This window comes from Podarcis melisellensis (assembly GCF_964234715.1).
Source record: "Podarcis melisellensis genome assembly, chromosome: 2".
Classification (NCBI taxonomy): domain Eukaryota; kingdom Metazoa; phylum Chordata; class Lepidosauria; order Squamata; family Lacertidae; genus Podarcis; species Podarcis melisellensis.
In genome coordinates this window covers 100,964,613-100,977,945 of record NC_138529.1, presented here as the reverse complement: position 1 = coordinate 100,977,945, position 13,333 = coordinate 100,964,613, and the positions used below count along the sequence as shown (strand labels likewise).

General features: G+C 40.7%; 1 protein-coding gene across 4 annotated transcripts in view; it reads right to left on the bottom strand.

Moving 5' to 3' along the window:
- FHIT (fragile histidine triad diadenosine triphosphatase) overlaps positions 1 to 13,333 on the bottom strand; it is a 1,051,187-nt gene that overhangs the window by 829,093 nt on the left and 208,761 nt on the right. For 3 of the 4 annotated variants that reach the window (XM_081903436.1, XM_081903435.1, XM_081903437.1), the window contains one exon: positions 12,739 to 12,807. The exons of the other annotated variant lie outside the window; for it this stretch is intronic. The gene's annotated coding sequence lies outside the window, so the exon portion shown is untranslated. The remainder of the gene's footprint in view (positions 1 to 12,738; positions 12,808 to 13,333) is intronic. 4 annotated transcript variants of the gene reach the window in all.

Here is a 13,333-nt window from a genome sequence, read left to right as displayed (position 1 = left end):
CTCAATACAAACAAATGACCCAATTAAAATGGTCCCAGGAAATGAGTGCAGCAGTGGGGCAAAAACTTACAGCCAACCTGAGAAAACAAGTACTATCCAACTTAAAGACCACTAATTTCTACAGTGATATACCGAAAATTTATAATGAAATCTTCCAAATGTTCGTAGAGCTTAGTACTCCACCTAAAGTTTGGGTACTTAAACATAGCGCTAGCCCTTGGTTTGATGATGAATGTTTCCAGCTAAAAAGAAAACTGCGCCAAACATTTAAAAATAATCGCACTAAACTAGAGCCCTCTTATCTCGATGAAAAAAGAAAATATCATTACATTCTGGCCGAAAAGAAACAGAAATACGCAACCCAAAAATGGCTACAATTATTCGACTCAATTCAGAGTAAAAACAACAAAGCGTTCTGGAACTTAGTGTACGGAGGATTGAAAGCCGAAAATCAACTAACTCTACCACCAATTGAAGAATCCAAATGGTCCCAATACTTCACATCTGTATTTAACAATCTACACAGTGAACTTAAAGGAAATGAAACCACTAAAAATAAAATTAATAAACTCCAGGAGTGGCCAAGGGTAGAGGAAGAGGAAATTAGAGAGATAGTTAAAAATTTCAAATCGGGGAAATCTCCTGGGCCAGACGGTCTACCAATAGAATTATTTAAGACCTATATAGATTGGTGGGCAGAACCCTTAGCTCAACTGTTTACTCTCATAGATAAATATGGGATCATACCTGAGATATGGTTAAGATCAATAATTATTCCAATCTTTAAAAATGGCGACCCAAAAGAACCAAGGAATTATAGACCGATAAGCCTATTATCAGTGATAGGGAAAATCTACGCCAAGCACCTCTTATCTAAACTCCTTACCTGGATGAAAAATCTAAATTTACCAGGGAAAGAACAAATAGGTTTCTCCAAAGGTTGCTCTACACTAGACCACTGTCTTATACTTATGCACTTGGTTGAAAAATACAGATTCCAAAGGCAATCTAAGATATATGCTGCTTTTGTAGATTTTCGTGGTGCATTCGACTCAATTGACCGCCCAAAGTTGTGGAGGAAACTCGCAGAATTAAAAATTGATCAGCGCTTATTGATTCTAATGCAAAATCTACACTCTTCCAATACCTGTCAAGTCAAACTTAACACCAAAGGTCACCTTTCATCAGACATCCCTAACTCGAAAGGGGTAAAACAAGGGTGTATCCTTGCCCCCTTTCTATTTAATTTATTTCTATCAGACTTGCCAGATTACCTTCAAAAAATAGAATCACATGCCCCTAAACTTAATCAGAAACCAGTTCCTCTCTTATTATACGCAGACGATGCTGTCCTACTATCATTAACGAGCTTGGGTCTGAAACGTCTTATATCTTCACTGATCCTTTACTGCGAATGCAACAAACTCTCTATAAATTATGAGAAGACAAAAATTTTGGTCTTCTCGAATGGTTGGAAATTAGAGAAATGGAAAATAAGAGGGCAAGAAATCCAACAAGTGAAAATCTATAGGTATCTGGGAATCTTATTCCAGAGCAATTTAGGGTGGGCAACCCATCGCACAAACGCCATAAAACAGGCAAAGTGCACCTCATCAGCAGTTGCCCGTTTTTACTATCAGAAAGGTAATCAATTTATTCCTGCGGCCAATCAGATATTTCAAACAAAAGTGCAATCCCAGATATTCTATGGAATCCCGCTATGGGTCCAAGCATATAACAGTGATTTAAAAAAGATTCACTCCAGCTTTCTGAGACGTATTCTTGGACTCCCAGCTATGATCAAATATGAAACAATGTGTGCAGAAATAGGCATACACACAATGGAATATTGGGCATGGTCCACCTCAATAAAGTACTGGTTACGCTGCCATTTTCGCTGCCCTCCATCAAGTCTGCTCGCTGATTTGCTCAATGACTCCTATAAATCAAGATGGTATCAGCACCTCGAAAAAAAGATTGAATCTTTAGGCATCGAGCTGGAGCCCCTGTACAATTCTAATGAGCAATACATTTTCCATAATATCCTAACTAGACTAAAGGATGTCGAGAAACAAAATATTATGGCAGCTGTAAACAAAATTTGCTCCCCCATATTCTATGATTTAAATATCTTAGATAGCAGAGCCAATTACGTCACTAAATTAATAATCCCAGCCCAACGTAGGGCTTTTATGCTGGCCCGTTTGAATGTTTTTCCCTCAGCATTTGTCAGGGGAAGATATCAAAACATTCCTAGAAACAAGAGATTCTGCAGATGTTCTATGAATGTCCCGGACACTGTAGAGCATATTCTCTTTCATTGCCCATTGTACAGTACGCTCCGTCAACGCGTGCTGTCCCCTCTCTCGGGTGGTCTGGAACCCCAGCAAGGTGAATGTGTGGGACTCTACCTATCCGACGTTGACCAAAGGGTAACGGCGGGGGTAGCCGAGTTTTTGGTAGCAGTCCTCCAAGGAGCAGGTTAACAAAGAAAACCATTGACTCTATATGTATATATATATATATGTATGTAGCCAACTGCTGCCCTTTTATATATATTTCAAGGCCTTTATATGTTATTTTCTCTTTTATGGTTTTATTCGCATAATGCCTAATAAAGGTTTGATAAGTAAGAAAATGAGGTTAAGAAATTATGTTTATGTGTTTGTTTGTATTTGTTGATGTTTGTTTGTTGTTGCTGTTGTTGTTTTGTTTAAAAATTGGAAAATCAATAAAAAATTATATTAAAAAATATTTTTGATTCAGATTTGTTGTGGCCAATGGCTAGTGCAATAAAGTTATTTGGACTGGAAGAGGTAAATGCAGTGGACATATATAATTTTTATTAAATTTTCTAAATTACATTTCATTTAAACAACCTTAAATCAATGACTTCCCTTCTTCTCTTTCGGTGGTTGATTTTGCATACCATACATCCCTGCATATTTTGCATGAACTAAACCATTCAATAATCCATTGTTACATCCATCAAAACCTAATTTATCTTAATGCTACCAGCGTTTTTAAAGGAACATAATTTTTACCCATATATTCAGCAAACATTTCCCAGTCTTCTTTAAACGTGCATTCTTCTTGTTCTCTTATTCTGTATGTTAAGTCTGCAAGCTGCACATTTTCCATCAGTTTAAGTAGCCATTCTTCTTTGGTTGGGACCTCGCTTGTTTTCCATTTTGGGGCTAACAAGACATGGGCCGCGGTAGTGGCGTACATAAATAGTCTTTTTTGACACCTGGGAATTTCCCTCTGAATTAGCAAGAGCCATTTTCAAATCTTAGCAGATGCCAGAATATATTTTTGTTTTCAGTTCTTGATTACTTTGCTGTTTGTTCCCACTTACCCCACTTCAGACTTTCTCGACAGGTGAGCTTGCCATGTTAAACAATGGCCATAGGTTAATCATACGTGGTATTCTACAGAAAACACGCCACCACCATACCGTATCATATGTACTATCCCTTCTCTTCTGTTTGGTTACCCTAACCGAATCACAAGAATCCTTGCACAGCTCACCTTTGGCAGGGGCATGCATTATAAGCCGATATTTATGGGTGAGGACAGGGGCTGATCTACTATGAAACTAATGAATTTCAAGCTTCTTAATTTCGTTATAGATCATTTCCCAAAAGGTTTTAATCTTTGGGCAGGTCCACCAAAGGTGAAAGAAGGTACCTTCAGTCTGATTACATTTCCAACATTTATTATTGGGCAGATGATAAATCTTCGCAAGCTTGACTGGGCAAATCTGAATCAAAAATAAACATCTACCACTTAGTTTTCATTTTGGCTCCAAAAGTTAGAAAGCAATTGGTTTTATTCTCAAATCCAATAAAATAAGGATTATTCAATGCATTTCCACACAAATTCATTATCCTATGGGGATATTGATTCTCAGTGCTTAATCTGTTATCAAATCTGTTATCAAAAGCTGTATTGTCACATAATAGAAAGGGTCAGTATAATATTGTTCGCTACTAGAAAAGGCTATTTGAGAGACATTGGGTTAAAAAATAACAATCCATGTTTTAGTATTGGGGGAAACGGAAATCATACCTTTAAAAGGAGGGCATTGAAAATGATGGATGTAGATGGGACATTCAGTTTGCAATGCGATTCGCAGTGATGTCACAGGCACTGTCCAAAAGGTACCTGCAATTGTAGTGCACATGCCATTTCCATAGCAATACATTACAGGTGGACATTTGGCAAGCATCACAGTTTTTACAACACCTGCCTGTAGCTGTTAAAAGGCTGTCCAACAGCAATCTTCTGAAAACAGAAGTGCTTCCCAGGAAGACATCTGGGTCAATTACTTTTCCCTCTGGGAAAGTTCCAGTGCCTACAAAGGTTATAACTGTGTACCCTCTCTGACATAAGGCACATTTTTTATTTCCCCAGTCCCTTCTGTTCGGAGTACCCTGAGGTACATTTCATCAGCATTTAGTTTGGAAGGCCTCAGTATGCACTGCCAGAGCTCTAAACACTGTTATTAATTTTAATTTGCACAATTATGCAAAAAAAAGTCAGCATAGAAGTTAGCATTCTGAATTAACAAAATATTTTAAAATTCTGAAAACACCCATTCTCAACATATTCTTTAGAACACCTGCCCAGAATATCAAACATATGTGGCATCTTGAGATTGCATTATTAGAATTATTAACACCAGACACTCAATTCTACATATTACCTTCCTTAATTTGTTTTCATAGTTGTGTCTTGCTGTAAACTTGAGACTACCAAAACAAAATATCTTCTCACCTTATTGCTGAAAGACTGCTGAAAGTCTAACGTTAGAGTAATTTACATTTAACACCTACATTGATCAGCTAAATAAGGCATATTGGCTTGGCGGCGGTGGGGGGGGGAGTTCAATACATCTCTGCAGTACTTTTAGTGCCATAGAGAAGGCTGCACACAGAAGTTTAATATGTACAGTGGTACCTCTGGTTACGAACTTCCGGAGGTCCATTCTGAACCTGAAACCATTCTCAACCTGAGGTACCATTTTAGCTAATGGGGCGTCCCAGCATACGATTTCCGTTCTCATCCTGCGGCAAAGCGCTTAACCCGAGGTACTACTTCCAGGTTAGCAGAGTCTGTAACCCAAAGTGTCTGTACCCCGAGGTGTTTGTAAGCCGAGGTACCACTGTATAACAATATTTTAGGATGGCTTGTTGTGTCACTATACTGTACAAATCCAGTGAAGTAATTCTATATTTATACTATGTCTGATACCACTGATTGAGAAATAGTCAGACAGATAGAGAAATTCAGCTGTATCAAAACCATACTCTGAGAAACGGCATTTTGTACTGATACCAGTATAAAATCGTGTTTTGTAAACATTAGTACCTTGTGATTCATTTTCAAATGTCTGTAATCCTCACAAACGACAAATGTCATACTGCAAAAGGGATATAAAGTAGATTTTAACAAGGTGCTATGTGGCTTGAAATGTGAATATGCAGCTGGTTGTTAGAATGCAAAATTCACCTAATGCTCTTTTCATATCTATTCCGTCATTGGATACCTGTGCACATGAACAAAATACAAATACCAGATTTATGCACAGATTATCTAACTCAGGGACAGTAGCCACAGGTCTTTCCAATGTCCACAGGCTTTTTTTGGGGGGGGTGTCGGAAAATGAATGCTCAATGTTTGGTTTTTAGACCAAACAATAATTAGGAAATGGTAGAAAACTAATAAACTCGAGGGCCAGTTTCAGTAGTAATTCCTGTAATTCAAATAATACCAAGTTCAAGCAAAGTATATGCTCCCTGATTTATTTATTTATTTATTTATTTATTTATTTATTTATTTATTTATTTATTTTATTTTATTGATTGATTGATTGATTGAAATTCTTAAGGACCTTGAAAAAAAGTTGTCATGTGTGTAAGTTTGTCCTGGGCCCATTGTGGTTCAAAGTCTTTATAAATGACTTGGATGAAGGAATCGAGAGGATGCTCACCAAATTTGCAGATGACATCAAACTGGGACGGATAGCTCTCCAGGATGCAAGCCTGGGCAGTGTGTATGGAGGTCCTGGGCTGCCCAGACAACAAGACCCTCCCCCCCATTCAGCCTCACTGATGTGGTCCAAAGGAAAGCAGAGCTATATGTTTGGTGTCTGTAGGAGTTTCTGGAAGGAGGCATACAAGGCGCCATCCAACCATTTTAGGGACTAAAATGTGGGGTTTACTCCTTAGCCCTTTCTTCTCCCGAAGGTAACCCACAAGGCAATGGAGGTCTAGGATCAGAGTTTTTCCTTCTCCTAGGTAGGCTACCTTTCCAGGTTTAGGAGTCCCATCTACCCCTCACTTCCCTCTACAGCAGTGGTTCTCAACCTGTGGGTCCCCAGATGTTGTTGGACTACAACTCCCATCACCCCTGACCACTGGTCATGCTGGCTAGGAATGATGGGAGCTGTAGTCCAACAACATCTGGGGACCAACAGGTTGAGAACCACTGCTCTACAGCAAAACCACCTTCCTGACCACTGGACCCACTGTTGGTCTCGTCCGCTCCATCTGCCGGAGCCTGCAGGGGAAATCCCTAACTCACCGAAGGTTTGAGACCCAGTGGCTACCCTCACCTGGTTTAGCCAGCCAGTTGAAGCTGTTCCTGGAGTGTGGCCGCTGTTGCATGCTGACAGCTTGTAGGAGCCAACAGGTGAGGGATAAGTGAAAGGTGGAGGCCCAAAATGGACAAACGACTGCAGAAGATGTGCAATGTGTCCCCTGCCAGAGATACTACCCCTCCCCTAACACCCTACACACCCTGAACTATTACTACCCATACATTTAATATGGTGATCAGATAGGTTCTGATTGGGAATATTATTTTCCTGAAGAAGAAGAAGAGGAGGAGGAGGAGGAGTTTGGATTTGATATCCCGCCTTTCACTCCCTTTAAGGAGTCTCAAAGCGGCTAACATTCTCCTTTCCCTTCCTCCCCCACAACAAACACTCTGTGGGGTGAGTGGGGCTGAGAGACTTCAAAGAAGTGTGACTGGCCCAAGGTCACCCAGCAGCTGCATGTGGAGGAGCGGAGATACGAACCCGGTTCCCCAGATTACGAGACTACCGCTCTTAACCACTACACCATACTGGCTCTCTAACACATTGTGACGGTTGACTTCATACCTGATGGCATCCTTGCAGAATGGATATATCAGGGTGGTCATTAGCCCCAGCCAGAATGACTAATGGTCAAGCAGGAGTAGTGCAGTGTGGCATTCATAAGGAGCCCCCGATCGTCTCACGGACTATTGACCCGTACACCACTATCCGCTGCCACCAACCAGGTCCTCCCCGGTAAATCAGTCTCAGTCATGTTCTTACGTTAACAATGAAGATTGTATTTTATTGCAAAAACAGATAAACTTTAAATGCATTTGAAACACTGTTACCCTTTACCTTCTTAGTCTTCTTTTATTCTGTCTCTAACTCTTCTACCTCCCCTCACACAAGAACCAACTGCACTGTCTCTCTATTTCCATCTGTCTGCCAACTGCTTTCCCAACTGCCTTTTCCCAACCAACCAACCAGCTAAATAAACCTCGGGCTAAGCCCTTTTATAAACAGATAGGCTCCGCCTCTGGCTTTTCTGCTGGTCTACCTATTAACTCTTTCTCTCCCCCTGTACAGATATTTTCAAACGCATAGACAAACGCCACATCCAGCAACATCTGGAGGGCACCCCTGGATGAAGGTGGTCCATCATGCAGTTGACTCCAGCATCACCACCCTCCTGGCTTGATGAAAAATATGGCAGCCCTGGAACAAATTTAAAGTATTGGCCCCAGTCACGTTCTGCTGCAAACCCAGTTGGCTGTGATTACACTAGCTGGCAAGAAAAGCAGATGAATCAAACCTCAGCTTTGATATTTTCAGCTGTATGGCTTTATTGGCTAACACAATAGAGATTCAAGATAATTTTGTCCTCAGGTGAAAAGCTTTATACACCATCGCAAAATAGCACCTTTTTTTTTTTTAACTGAACACTTCAGAGGAGCTTCCTTGCAACACTGACTATTTCCCCCCACAGGGAAATCTCAGTCTTGACAACAGAGTATTTTATTGCAGAACAGAACTGGCTCTTAATCTTTCATTCTTATAGGCAACAGGCTTTGTGGCTTGTTTGCAAGTGGGAGTGTTTCCCTTAAACATTCACAAGGTGAACAGCATCACACAGCAATTAATGTTTACTTTGCAGAAGACAAATGAAGAAGTTTGGGAATAAATCATAGATATGTGTGATTTAATATTTAGTTGTTTTCATAAGAGAAGGTAGTAGGTTCAGAAAAGAATAATAGTTTTTTCCCCCAATCCTGTCTAGCAGTGTACTTCAGCCAGATCCTTCATATGAAATCTAACACACACACACACACTTCTTCACCCAAAGCAAATTGCTCAGGAATCAATTTGGCAAATAGGATTCTAAAGCATCTGTGCCCAAAGGCACAATCAAAAAAGTTATTTCTGCCTCTTATAAAGGAAAGGAAAGCTCCCAGGCAATAATTTCATGATATGCATAAAGCCATTGCATCAAAAGTGCTCCTTTCTATCAGAAAAAAAAACACCTTTCAATATTTCTGCTTTCTTGGCTTAGGAATATTGTGCCACTGTGTACTTCAAACAATTTCAATATAGACTATCACGTACAGGTGGTATATAAATAACAACAGCTACTTTCAATATATTATCCTAATTCTGAAACTTCAGTGCTGCCCCCACCATACTTGTTGAAGCCCCTTACCTTAGTTTCACCTTTCAGGAAAGGTCAGTGATTAGCACCCGGAGACTTCAATCCTATGCACACCTATTTCAAAGCTCTGCTGAGATCAGTGAAACTTAATACATGCAGTGCACATTTTTTCTCTTTACATTAATAAGTACTGGAAATCTTATAGCAAGAATGGGGAACATGTGGTCCTCCAAAAGTCAGTTCCTTTCATCCCTAGCCAATATGCTCAGTGATCAAGGATGAATGGAGCTTCAGCCTGACAACAAATTCTCTATTTATGTTGTAGCCAATGGAGGTTGGAGACAATGCTGCACACTAGCTAAAGGCTTGAGGTTCTTTACACAGTGGGAAGGGAATGCTCAGAGGATAACCATGGTGAAATATCACCACAAAGGGATGGCCATCGGATTAGAACCAGTCCCAGTTAGGTCCTATTGAAGTCAACTTGAAGTAACCAAGCCCTATTAATTTCAGGGAGAATTAAGAGTGACCAGGTTGGTCTCGATCCAGCCCAATTTCTTTAGTGCCGTGCCAAAAATGGGGGGAAAGGGGGGGATTCCATCATAAATCAGCTTCATGTTTCATATATATCAACATGGCGTCTCCTCAGCTCAGGTTGCTGGACATATTGCCTGAAATTGCTCCCTTAGTTGCAAAATACTAGTCAGCTTCTGGGTGACTGGAATGTTTCAACAAAAACTTCTGCTTTCTCCTCCTAGTTTTATCTCATTTATGACATGTTGAGTATGAATGTGTCATCCTCCTCCTAAGATATTTTTGTGCCAGCTAATTTCTTCTTGTAGGATGATTGGTATTCTATAGCATACTGATTAGGGTGCATATATATATATAAGAGTCATGTATATGTCATTCTCCTTTATTACTAACTTTCATTTAATTTCCATTTTATGTAAGATTGTTAAGCAAAATCAATAAAAACCTAAGATCACTCAGCTTTGGGGGAAAATATTGATGTACAAACCTAAACATCGTGAGAGTGAAAAGTTATAATGAGTTAGGATTGGGTTTTTTGCTTATTACCCTATTTCCCTGCAACAGTTCCTCCATAATGTTTTAAGATACATCTTTGCAACTACGAGGATGAGACACTTAATGGGGGTGGGGCGGGGATGCAAGGTTGAATCTTAGTATGGAGCTTTATCAGACAGTTAGTTCAGTGAGTAACAAGCAAAGCCAATCACCAGAGCAGAAATCTACTGCACAAACCCTCAAATCCAGACCTAAGAATGGTTCTGTCCAAAGATCTGCTGAGTTACAGTCAGGTGACTCACAACCAACTGTCCAACTGGACTCTGCCTGCATAAAAACTTGAGTCCTTTTCGAATCTGAGCCTGGCAGGCCAAGAGCTATGTACAGCAAGATACTGTTGCCCAATATTTGACAGATCCAGAATCATTCTGCTCTGCTCTGCTCTGCTCTTAGAGGTTGTCACATTCCTCTGCCAGCTGCTGGAGTGCCCAGCATGACATGAGACAACAGAGCTGTCAGATGCAATAGCTAACACTATAGAGTCAAATTAGACAATGCTTTCTGTTACTGCTCCCCGTTGAGGAGCAAACATATGTCTTACTCTCTCTCACCACCAGCCCACCCAACTTCCAACGCCATTGGCAGTTCAGGCATAAGAGGGACTTAATATGGGGCGTGCATGACCCAACATTAGTAGGCTTAGTATAAAATGTATTATTGAAGAGATCAACCATGTTAAATGGGTGCATTGGACTGCCTGTGTGTGGGCACCATTAAAATGTTATATTCCTGCATTGTGGGATCAGAAATGGGGCAGGTGTGCTGGCTTGTGCGGAAGCGTAAGGTGTGCTCTTGCTTTCATTCCTGACTACATTATTCGTCCAAGCTGGCTCATAGTACAGACCCAACACACAGACAAATCTGTATTCAGGCTGTGTTCAAAACACAGCATCACACACTCAGAAGCCAATCCTCTTGTAAGGACTACAGCAACATGGCTTCCTGGCACCAAGTTGCCCTCAGTATTATTATATAATTATTATATAATTGTTCTGTTTGATTTGTGCTGTATTTCAGATGTTCTGTTATGTCACTGTTATTTACTGTTTATAAGACGCTTTGCGATTCTTCTGAAAGAAAAGTGGCACAGAAATATAATAAATCAAATCAAATTACGACTGCTCAGTCACCGGTTAGGTCAAGTACCTAAATGTGCCCATTAGAAAGCCTATTAAATCATGTGTTTGCAAGGGTTAAATGAAGAGGGCACAGTCCATTTGAGTCCTAAAATGTGTCCTTGCCTTTGTCCTTCAGGTGCATGTGAAAACTGTGCCACAAAGCATTTGCCTGCTTAGGAATGTGCAGCCTTGGTGCAGTTTGTTGGTACAAAGCATTAAGTCTATTACAAGGGTTTTTATAATGTCTTCAGTCCTCTTGAAGTATCACCCAGCCGTTCTTCCGTCAGGCCTCAAATGATGCAATTCATCAGCCAGTTACTGATGGGGCTTCGAGGAAAGTCCAATTCTGAAATATATATGGGACTGTGAATCTTTCGTTAGGTAATATAAATAAATCTAGTCTCAGAAGTGCTGCCTTCTTAATCATCTTTAAAACACAATAGGGCTGTCACTGCAGCCCATGACTCTGATTTTCTCTGCTGGAAATATGGCAAGGAGAAGCAGCCATTTCCTTGAAAAGAATGTGAAATGTGGAGGAGAAGGAAGAGCAGACTTATTTTAGGAGCAGAAGCAATGTTTACACGCACACTGGCAGATTCCTCTTCCGTTTACTAATCTGGAGCAAATCGCCCACCCAAACAAAACACAAAAAAGTCTAATCAGTGGAGAACAAAATGAGGTAGTTATTTAACCTATATTCATTTTAAAAAACTATTTTCCGGTTGATTTACAAAAACTAAATACACACAGACACAATCTATAAATTAATCAATGCCCAAGCGAATAAAAAGTCAGAAACTCTGTGCATCCATTCAGTTGGATGCACATACGGCTGGGGACAAGCCACCACGATCCTGCGCTTACACATTCACTTCACATGGTTTTTTACTATGTGAGTACAGTTCAAGTTTACAGAATCAAGTATCAAACACAGAAGCCCTGACGTAGAAGTATCTCAGAATGCAACCAGCTCTCTTTTCACCTTAGCACCTCTCACATATTAACGCAACATGGATTCGACGCAACGTCAAAGTCTTCATCTGGCACACCATGGTACATGGACAGACATAGGCAAGATCAGGGGTCAGCAACCTTTTCAGCCGTGGGCCGGTCCACTGCCCCTCAGACGTGATAGACTGGACTATATTTTGGGGGGGGGGGAATGAACAAATTCCCATGCCCCACAAATAACCCAGAGATGCATTTTAAATAAAAGGACACATTCTACTCATGTAAAAACACGCTGATTCCCGGACCATCCACGGGCCGGATTGAGAAGGCGATTGGGCCGCATCCGGCCCACAGGCCTTAGGTTGCCAACCCCTGGGCTAGATTATCTGGCTGGACAAATCTTTCATGAGGAATAGGAATGCAAGTTCACCCAACATACATATACAGACTTCTAATATAAAATAGGGCATGAGTCCTCCAGCCATTTGCCTCATTTCCTCGAAAGAGAGGGTCAAAGAATGCAATGTCTTGGCCAGCTGCTGCATGCATGAACTTTTACATTGACAATCCACTGCACTGTGTCTTTGAGGCAAGGGAAGCAAACACATTCCTCCACCATTTAAATTGTAATAGTGACCCAATAAATGTGTGAATGGTGCCCAAGAGATGACACATGAATTAGAAGAAAAGATGTGATTCCAAGTTATTTGCGTTTTACTTTTTGCCTTTGTTGGCAAAGCCAAAGATCTTCTGAAGCTTCACTTTGGCCTGGTAAATATCTGTTGTGAACTATTTGCGTCTCCCATGAGGTATCACACATTTTTTACGCAAAGGTCTGTATTTCCTACCGTTTTTTGCTTGTCCTGCCTCAGGGCCTCTTCTAGCACTAGAAAGTCTTGAGAGAAAATTTTCTGCTCCTGTTGAGAGAGAAAAAAGAGAGGTAGTGTTGACCCTCAGCTTGTAGTTTTACAAAGAAAACTTTAAAAGAGAGTTGGGGGAGGAGGAAAAGCAGAATAGAAAAGCCAGTGAAATTTGGCAGGGGGGATTGGAACATCATTTTCTGCAGAAGAGAGTTTGTAGTTTTAAAGGGGGGAAACGTCAATACACTTGGAAGACTTTCATATGATAATACAGCACGAGCCAAAGATAACTTTTTAATTTGTGAATGGTGTTGCCTAGTGCTATTTTTCTAGGAAAAGAAGTTCTGGAACTCAACAGGAATGCTTCCCTTGTTCTCTTAGAATGGCAATGGCACCCGCCTGAGAGGTGCCGGAACTGTGTTCCGTCCAGTTCTAGCTGACCTGGTATTGCCATGGGACACAAGTGGCTCAAAATGACATCCCCCCACCCCCTGCTCAAAAAAACATGCCACCTTTTGATTCCCCTTCACACCTTAAGTAACTTGAGAAGGGGAGCTGTCAATTATCTCTGCTGCTACCAAAC